At 39.2% G+C, this 9301-nt stretch overlaps 1 long non-coding RNA gene across 1 annotated transcript; it reads right to left on the minus strand.

Annotated features, from left to right (window-relative positions):
* Positions 1-779: 779 nt before the first annotated feature.
* On the minus strand, positions 780-7417 carry LOC309530790. The gene is made up of 3 exons (XR_014218892.1): positions 5885-7417; positions 2361-2602; positions 780-1401 (listed from the first exon to the last, which is right to left on the minus strand). It is a non-coding gene; the product is annotated as an uncharacterized lncRNA (long non-coding RNA).
* Positions 7418-9301: the final 1884 nt, after the last annotated feature.

Below are 9301 nucleotides of genomic sequence, written 5' to 3' on the forward strand. Positions count from 1 at the left end.
GAAATGACTTAATTGAGGCTGGTCTAGGTAAAGACTGTGTAAAATGTTCTGTCTCTAGTCTTAATCAGTTCTTTTCTCTCTCCCCCCCCTCCTTGTTTGTATAGCCAGGGTTAATTGTTTTAGTGATGTTTTCAGTACTCCATTGTTTGAGACACATGGCAAAAGGTAGAAAGGACCTGCTTTTGTCCTATATTTTTCTAACACTTTTCAGAATAGTTCCTTCTTTTTTCCTACGAAATGTTCACAGATAGTCATTTCAGTAAAAATATAGATTGCTGTCTAAAAGGTAAAAAATAAGCAGGAAATTCTTAATAAGAGGAGCAATTAAAAAATGGACTTTCAGATAAGCATGCATTTTAACAGCCTTGTTCCCTAGTAAATCAGGAAGAATGAGAACCCCACCTTGGCAATCATTCTTGTTCTAGTTAAGGTGTGTCCAGTGAACACCTGGAAAAGGCTGCTTAAGCAAACTGTTTGGAAGGCTTTACAATGTATTTGCCACTCATAAAAGATAGCATTATAAGTGAAAACTTCCTATGTTAGCAATCTAAGAAACAGGTAATTTTATCCATCCTCCTTCCACATTCTTTCACTTAAAGGAAGCAAGACATATTGTCACTCAAAATTACCTTATCTTGTTTGATCACTGCACTTTGAAAAGTCTCTTCGTGTGATGTACCTGTTCTGAAGTATTAAAAGTGAAGACAGAGTTAAATGCTCTCCAAAAGTGGCCTTCTCTGATCCCTAATTTTTCTTTGAAGCATTGTATTTCTCTTTGACCTCTGATGTAGTTGACAATGAGGAAGACTTTAAATGTGATTTTAATTAATGAACAGCAGTGCTTTCATATTCCGCTTGCCAGGAAGACCCTCTGAAAATCTGGAGGCTGGAGAGAATGAGTGAAAAGGAACTTATAAAAGAGCCATTCTTTTAAAAATTGACTGGTTGGTGGTTGCTAGAAAAAGTGCCGCTAGAATTACAGTAATTGTAGTCATAAATAGATTGCCCAGTTTATTTGACCCACATGTGTGTGTTCTGGGAACAGTCGAGAATCTATTATGTGAACAAAGACAGATAACATTATTTGAGTACCTCTGTGGAAGTTCTGAACTCAAATGTTGTTTGAACCTGTCCTCATTCACAAGAGCAATTAACTCACCCCTCCCTGCCTAATAATAATATGAGTGTTTCAAGCAATATAGATTCTTCTCTTGCATCTTTTCATTGCTGGGGAAACCACTGCAATATAACTTGAAAGGAACTCTTTAGAAAATGAATATAGTTGGTGTATGGTGCTCCTCTTCTACCAATGTCCTTATCATGAGTACCTTCATGTGGATTTGGTGCCACTGGGTTGCCAGTTGATTTTGGAAATTCGGATTACCTGATCTGCATTTACACCTATATGAATGAAATGGCATAGCAATTTTTCATAATATTTGGATCAGGGTTTTGAATATCACTTCAAAATATCACATTATTTTTATATCTGTTTTACAACACACAAAATGCACTATACTGTGTAGGACTGTGGGTGTTTAAAAGACAAAGTTGGTGGCTCATTTGTAATCACCGAAGGATCATAATAACCAATTTAGTGTCAATAAATTAACAGGGCAGGCCAAAGTGAGTCATGGCCTTAGCTGTACTAGGATAGGCGATGGTTGTCTTATCAATAGGCAAAATATCTTATAACAATCAATAAATAGATATAGAGCTCAGAGGTCTACCAGCATTGTCCCTACTTTTCACCCATTCCTTAATGGGCAATTATGTACACAATGAGAAAAATTAATTAAAAGTTTCTGGCTGTCATCTCCCATAATTCCACGTGCCATTCCAATTAATTTACCATATCTATTTTCTGCCCATAAATGTCCCTCCTCCCAACTGTTGGCCATGATTAGTATGAGCAAGTTTCCATTTCTTCTTACTGCAGGAGAAATGTAGACCCTATTTAATGTAGACCTCACCTCTGCACTATGATGTACAAAATTAATGGAGCACCAAGCACCTTTGGGAATGCATTCATCTAACATGGTATGGGGGTAGCATACAAAGCAGGTGGAGCAAGCTGTTAGAATTGGCTACAGACTTGCTGATTCTGTAAGCAAGTCATGTAATCCTAAAGTTGTAAAGTTACTGGTTTAGCAATATATTTTTCATTTTCTGTAAGCTGCTTTAAAGATTTTATTTTTATACAACCTAGTGGTGTATAAATTTTTTGAAACAAAGTATTATAGAATGCATATTGCGGTAAGGGAAAATGGCTAATGGTTTTGCTCTTCTGAGTTGCGTGACATTTGCAAATTTTGAAACAAGCCACACATTAATCACGCATTTATCTTCTTCTTAACTACCTGAGCAGACAGGATCCACCTTCCTTAAGCTTTCTGGGATAGTTCTTTGAAAAGTGATAAATATATAAGTATTGTGGTTGTAGTAGTTCAGCAATTGTCCTTCCTGATTAAATTCTAATAGGTAAAGACTTCACAGTAGTTAAGCATTTCTAATATGGTGCTGGTTGTTCCATTTTAAAGAATGAGTTATTCTCAAGTGCTGACATAGTCCAAGATCGTTCACTTTCATCCTGTTGATTGAACTGAAATAAAAATAGATGCCATCAGCTGTAAACTAGGCTACAGTCCTATTTACACTTATCTGCCTTGTGCCTTATACAGAATGGGCCTTACTTCTGAGTAAATCCAAACCTAAGATTACAGTCATAAACATGCATCCCTGCAAGTTCTGTCAGAATTCTCTTATTCTATTTTGGTTTAAAAGCACAGGGTTTTTAAGGCTTAATGTTACAATTGTCCAAGTAATTCAGATAATCCTCAAATATGTTAAGGTAGAGTTTTCCATATGGCAAGACCCTCAGATGTATAGTCCTGGCACAGCTGCAGGAACCATTGTGCCCACTTTCGGCAGGCAAAATAACATTCCCTTAAGCACTTTCTGCACTAACTTTGTCCTCTCTCAAAATCATTCACTACGATATAGACCCAACAACAACATGTGCAAGGCTAAATATCTTGTGCCGCAATTAAATCAAGTTACCGTACGTCAACTAGATTAATGTTTCTATTTGCTTCTTAAAATTATTTCATTTATGAATCACTTCCTGTGAAGCATCTCATAGTGATCCCCCCCCCCCGCAATTCCCTTATAGTCTGAAATGCTTAACCACTTTCCATTATGGCATTGCATTTCCCCACGATGAATGGAACACCATATGCATTATCTTGCCTTTTGCTTTTTACAAGTTTAAAGACAGAGGACAGAGGCTAAGTGATGTGAGGAAATGCATCCTTCAGGACCAAAAAGTGCAAGAAATTCCTTCCTGATACTTTTAATGAGTGCAGAAGATCTGAGGAGCCACAGCAATTGCCCTGAAGAGGAGAGGAAGTAGGGAACAGCTTCCATGTTCCAGTTAGAATACCGAAGAAAATAATAGTGTTGAAGGAAGCTGTAGTGCAGGGTTGGACTTCAACTCCAAAGAGCACCAACCAGCATGGCCAACTGTAATGGATGGTGGGAGCCATCCCCAAAACATTTTGACAACCACAAGATCCCCTTCCCTGCTATAGTCTGGATGGTAGCGAGAGCATTCATGCCCTTGGCCTTTCCAAAGTTAGGTTAGTGACCTGGCATGACAGAAGTGATAATGCCAAAGTTCCACATTAAAAGGTGGGGAATTTTGAGAGAGGCATTGGTGCTGCTGTTTGTCTGTGGGTGGGTGGAAAAACACCAGGGACTACCTATGTGCTTTCTGTTGAAGTTAGGAGGGCGCAAGCTCATTGATTTTACTGGGCTTGCATGTTGATAATTGTGTATTGGTTTTGACTATTAACTATCCTATATCTTACTTAGGATGAGTTCACATGTTACATATTTAGGTCCTGATTCCTAGATTTGTTGTGCTGCACAAGATGTCTCTGTGCTGGTACACTTATAGACCCAGCAAATATCAGTGATGTGTGGATTCTAGGGATCACAGAGTTGGGTAGCAGTAATGCTGCTGTGGCTCAAATAATTCATTTATAGCTCTTGCAGGAAATGCAGATCATAGCACCTTATTTTATCCTGCTAGGAATTGAGAAGCTCTGGTTCTGTGGTGGCAGATTTAGCTCTTAGGTATGCTAGCAGGAGTAAGATGTATGGCAGCATGGAAAAATCGTTTTACTTAAAATGGTATGTTTCTCTCTTTTTATGTCCAGTAAAAGTAACTATAGTTGTCTGCAATAACTTTTTGCATAATATCCATCTCTCTTTAAAGAATTCATGATGCATCTGTAACAAGTATCTGCAAAAAGTGTAGTGTGTGCCCCTTAATTATAGGTACTATACAAAGGTATTAAGTAGTAATTCTATTGAAAATATTTGGAATAACTGACTAAACAAATAAACTATCCAGTAAATATAATTTATCAAAACTTACCTGAGCTAGACCTTCCCTAGCCCAGATGTAGTTGTGTTGTTTTCATTAGAGATGTATTAGATATGAGAAAGTTACTCTAATAGCCCATAGGATTCAATCCTAAAGATGTTTATTAAGAATTAAGACACCCTGGACTTAGTGAGAATTACTTTTGAGTAAGCACACCTTCAGATGGGGTGCTAAAATAACTGTATTACTAGTATTCGCTGCAAGTGAAATGGAATCCATGCTGATGATCCTTTTAAAATGCCAGTTATTTGCTGTACTGTTCGAAAGCACCCCCGGGTGCAAGTAGATAAATAGGTACCGCTTACCAGCGGGAAGGTAAACGGCGTTCCGTGTGCTGCGCTGGCTCGCCAGATGCAGCTTTGTCACGCTGGCCACGTGACCCGGAAGTGTCTCCGGACAGCGCTGGCCCCCGGCCTATAGATGTGAGATGGGCGCACAAACCCCAGAGTCTGTCAAGACTGGCCCGCTCGGGCAGGGGTACCTTTACCTTTACCTTTATATTTTATAATCTTTTCTCCAGTGGGAAATACAACAATAATTCAGTGTGTTTCTGGGATCTTTTATTGCCAGATTACATTTTGTACAGTGACAATTATTCTGTATTCCTAATGTCAGTCTCAGTAGCCCCAGGCAAGTGCTAGTCACATATTAAGTTTGACAAGCAAGTTGTGTTGCTTTTAATTTCCTCTGGTTTTCATGTCATTTTTCCTGAACTGTAATAAGGACAAATTCATCTCAGGATATGTAGCTCTTTGCTATGGGGCTATCATACTTTGAAGATGCCTACTAAAGAAGGGGGAAAGAACATTCAATGGGCATTGGTTGTCACTGTGTTTTTAAAACAAAAGCAGTTTAAAGCTGTGTTTCTGCTGGCTTCAAACACAGCCAGGATCTCACTTCTAGCATAGATGTGTGTATAGCTCCACTTTAGAACACTGTTTGAGTTTTAAAGATATTATAGTAGTCTGGCTGTTTATGGCAGTCCCCATTGTCTATCACTTATAGCTGAGTTTTTCAGAAGCTCTTGCACTGCCTGGAAAATAAATTTAAAAAAAATTCTTAAGGATGCAGAAAACACATTATGTTCTAGTGAACACGAAAAAAAATATTGGTTTAGACATGGGTTCAATGGGCTTGACAAACAGCACACTTGCTGTATAGTGGTGATTTTTTCAGAGGAATTATTCAGTATAGCTAATACCAAACACGGCAGTTGTAAATTGATGCTCAATTAAGACATGAGGGGTGAAGTCAAAAGCTTCACATAAGAAATGAGTTTTTAAGGAAGGTTTACAGAGATGGCACAACATGTGTATTCTGGGAGGATAGTGCAGGTGTGAGGTGCATCAAGGATGAATTCATTTTTAATAGTCCTACATTTATCATTTTACTTTCTAATATTGCTGCTTATATTTGGAATCCAAGATGCTTTACCTTGGGAATGGTTACAGTGTAGGTGTCTCCAGCAGCTTAGTGCTTTTTCATTTTCTGAATCCTTCAAAAACCCATCATGATTCTATCAACATTTCCTTAGATTTGTTCCCATTTTCCTTTCAGGTCTCCCCATCCTTTGTACATAAGCAATGAACTTTTTGCTGTTTTTAAGATTCCCTTTCTGTGTGGCATTCCTGTGAAGATGTCCTTCTTAAGGAACAAGAGATAGGAAGCCTTTGACTCCTCAGATTCTAGTTCCGAATATACTTCCTGTTCTCTCTTTCTTTGGAATGCTCAGATCGGCTTGCCTGGAGGTTCTTGGTGGTCTCTACCATAGAAAGGTGGAGCAGACTTCTGTCTTCTTTCTCATATGGGCTGTAATGTAGGCTCTATCCTGAATGTAGGATGTGCTCTTTCTCCTCATTTCTCTCTCTCTCTACTTCCTTTGAACATGGTGAATGTGAGGATTGGTAGTTTGAAAGGATCCCCACATGATGATCTGTCTATGTGTGCAAAGCTACCACATTGAAGAGGACTACACCACATACCTGGTTTCTGTGTTTTAATTGACTCTTTACCCTTTCCATTTTTTGATTCTATAGCCCATCTGCTTGCAATTTCTACCGCTTGTGCCTTCAAATAGTGATGTGTTTTTCCTTCTGCAACCTTTTCTGTTTATTTATTATTAGGTGATGTAGCTTTCAGGAGTGGTTTATCGGTGTTTGTGTGTTGTGTATTAGAAGGTACACGTGCAGTTAACTGTGTAATGATAAATCTGGGGTGGCTTGTGTGCAGTTTGGTTTTGCACCGCTTTCAGCCATCTTTCTTGCACTTAAATTTCAGTGGTATGTGTGCCAGTTTTAAGTGGTAAGTGGGTCTCCTACTTTGACTCCTCACGATTCCTGTCTGTAACTTTGGCCAAAAATCTCTAAACTGATTACATGTTGAACAGGCATTGTAAAATGAGTCAGTTCCTGTTCTTTTGGCTGGAGCTTCGTTGGGAGTTCTCAAAAATGGTATTTCAGAATGTGGATGTGGTCAGCCGAGTCACTTTCAAAGCATCTTAAAGGAAACCAACATCAACTGTGAAAAGTGAACTTTGTAACGGTACTGGTATACTTTAGAAAGCCTTCTCAATCACAAGGTGCACTGCAAGTCTGTCTTGCTTGGGCTAAGCCTTCCATAGTATGAAACAGGTTGCTTCTCAGTCCTAATCATTTCAAAGTTGTTGGCAAAAACAGATAAGAATAAGATAAGAGCCAATGTGGTGCAGTGGTTAGAATGTTGGACTAGGAGCAGGGAGACAAGGGTTCAAATCCCCTAATCAGGGCTGCCAGGACTCCACATTTGGTTCACCATCCCATTCTTGCCAAACCACAGCAACCTGCCCAGACCCTTTCACAGTAGGTGTTGGATTGTATTTACACCTGCAGAAGGTACATTTCTTGCACATAACTAAGAATTTTTTTTCTAGTTCCCGGAAAGGAGTCTGTGTACTAAGTGAAAGCAAATAATTAGATGTCAAAGCATACAGCAAATGTACAAATACATTCATATAAGAATGTAAACAGATGTACATTACTCATGAAGAAGCAAAACTTCATAAGCAGATGGCAGGAAGTAGTTATGATGGCAAAGTTCTTTCTTGGTAAAGTGAATGCTTAGATCCACCAGTGGAAACTACTGCACTCATTCATTGAAGAAAACTTGTTCAAATGTAAGTGGAGGTGCCAGCAACAATGACCAAAATGTGATCCCTCAAAACAAGATCTCATTTGCCCTTTCTGGGCTAGCTCTAGTACATTTAAAGAGCCCATTTAATTGCAGCACAGGAGAAGTAGATTTCCTGCATACTGTGAAGTAGTCTCCCTTAAAAGGGAGCACAAGACACCTGAACAAAAACCACCAGATTCCATAGAGAGAGAAATTCCTGTAGCAGGTAAAGGCGCTGTACACTGAGCAGAAACAGTTTTGTTCTGCAGCTACCAAAACTTACACTAACTGTGGAGATTGCAGAAGCAGAAGCCATTTGGGTCCTTCTGACCACAGCAGTTCCTTCTCTCCCTTGTTTCTTCCTTTTGTGAGCTATCTTCATAGGGAGGCTGAGATGTAGTGCTGTCTTCTAAAATTCCAAGGTTAGAGAGGTGTCCCAGATCCTAACACTAATCTGTGTGCTCACCTGCCAAAAGATGGCTGCTGGTGGATTTGAAGGCAGAGTAAGTTAAGGAGGCCCAGTTTGAAAAGTTTTGAGTACACTGATAATATCCCTTTAGACAAAGCATGGTAAGTTTTACTACAGTTTTACATAAGAGGAATCCAGAGTGCTTTGATTTCCAATATAATCTATGCTGGTTGCTATAGCCCACACTCTTGCAGGCTGCTATTAGAGTGTGAACTGCTCTTGTGTTCCTATTGGTCAGTGTGTTTGTTAGTGGAGAGCTTGGGAAAATACTAATTCCACACATTGATTCTGCAACAGTGCTGCTGAGCTTGGCTTGAGGAAAGGTTGAAATTGGGACATCACCATTGGCTATGAATTCATGTTCTTAAGCCTCTTTGATGCTGCAGCCAACTGTCAACTCAATGTTTTTGCTCCCCCCCCCCATATCTCCTTCTACCTTTTATTATTCCTATTCTTGGGTAGCCTTCCTTCTGCTTCATTCACTTCAAATGCCATTTCCCCAGTAATTTCTTTGCAGCTGTTTTTTCAGTCCTTGCAATGCTCCTTCTCTAGCCATCTTCTTTCCTCCTCCATCCCCATACTGTGTGGGCTCGCTGAACTTTCTTACACCTACCAGGTCATCTTTCAGCAAATACTGTTTCTACCATCTTTGAAATTATTAACAGTGTTCGGAAAATTTCACTGCTCGTGCCAAAAGCCTCTACATTGTCTTCTAAATTCAACCCACATATTGAACTCATCCCTTGATACATTCTGCCTCTGTCAGTATCTCTACACCTTTCCACATGCCCCCCCCCCACCATGTGTTCTGCTTATGTGGTGAATCTATTTGAGCTTTCTGTCCTCCATTGTTCCTGTCTTCAGGATTCCTCATTGGCTTGAGCTTCTTTTGTTTTCTATGACTATAGAGAGCAAGCAATACAGATTGTAACGGCTATTGAAAATGTTATTCTCCTATTTCCACATCCCCATATAATTACATGAATTATTATTTTTTCCTTTCATCAATAACTTCCTAGCCATAGAATAATGGGAAGTTAATGAGAATAAGTCTAAACTTTTTTACCATCTGCCTTTGAGGGAAACGTTCAACAGGCAGCGAGTGTTTTGTATATTTCAATAAAATACAAAATGTGCATGACTTTTCATCATTTGACTTTGCTTTGCTCAGTGGCTACTAATTTGGGGGCTTGCCATTAATATTGCCTTGCTACTGTACCCTACTTTTTTTACTA

Source organism: Podarcis vaucheri, assembly GCF_965113315.1.
Source record: "Podarcis vaucheri genome assembly, chromosome: 4".
NCBI classification, from domain to species: Eukaryota; Metazoa; Chordata; class Lepidosauria; order Squamata; family Lacertidae; genus Podarcis; species Podarcis vaucheri.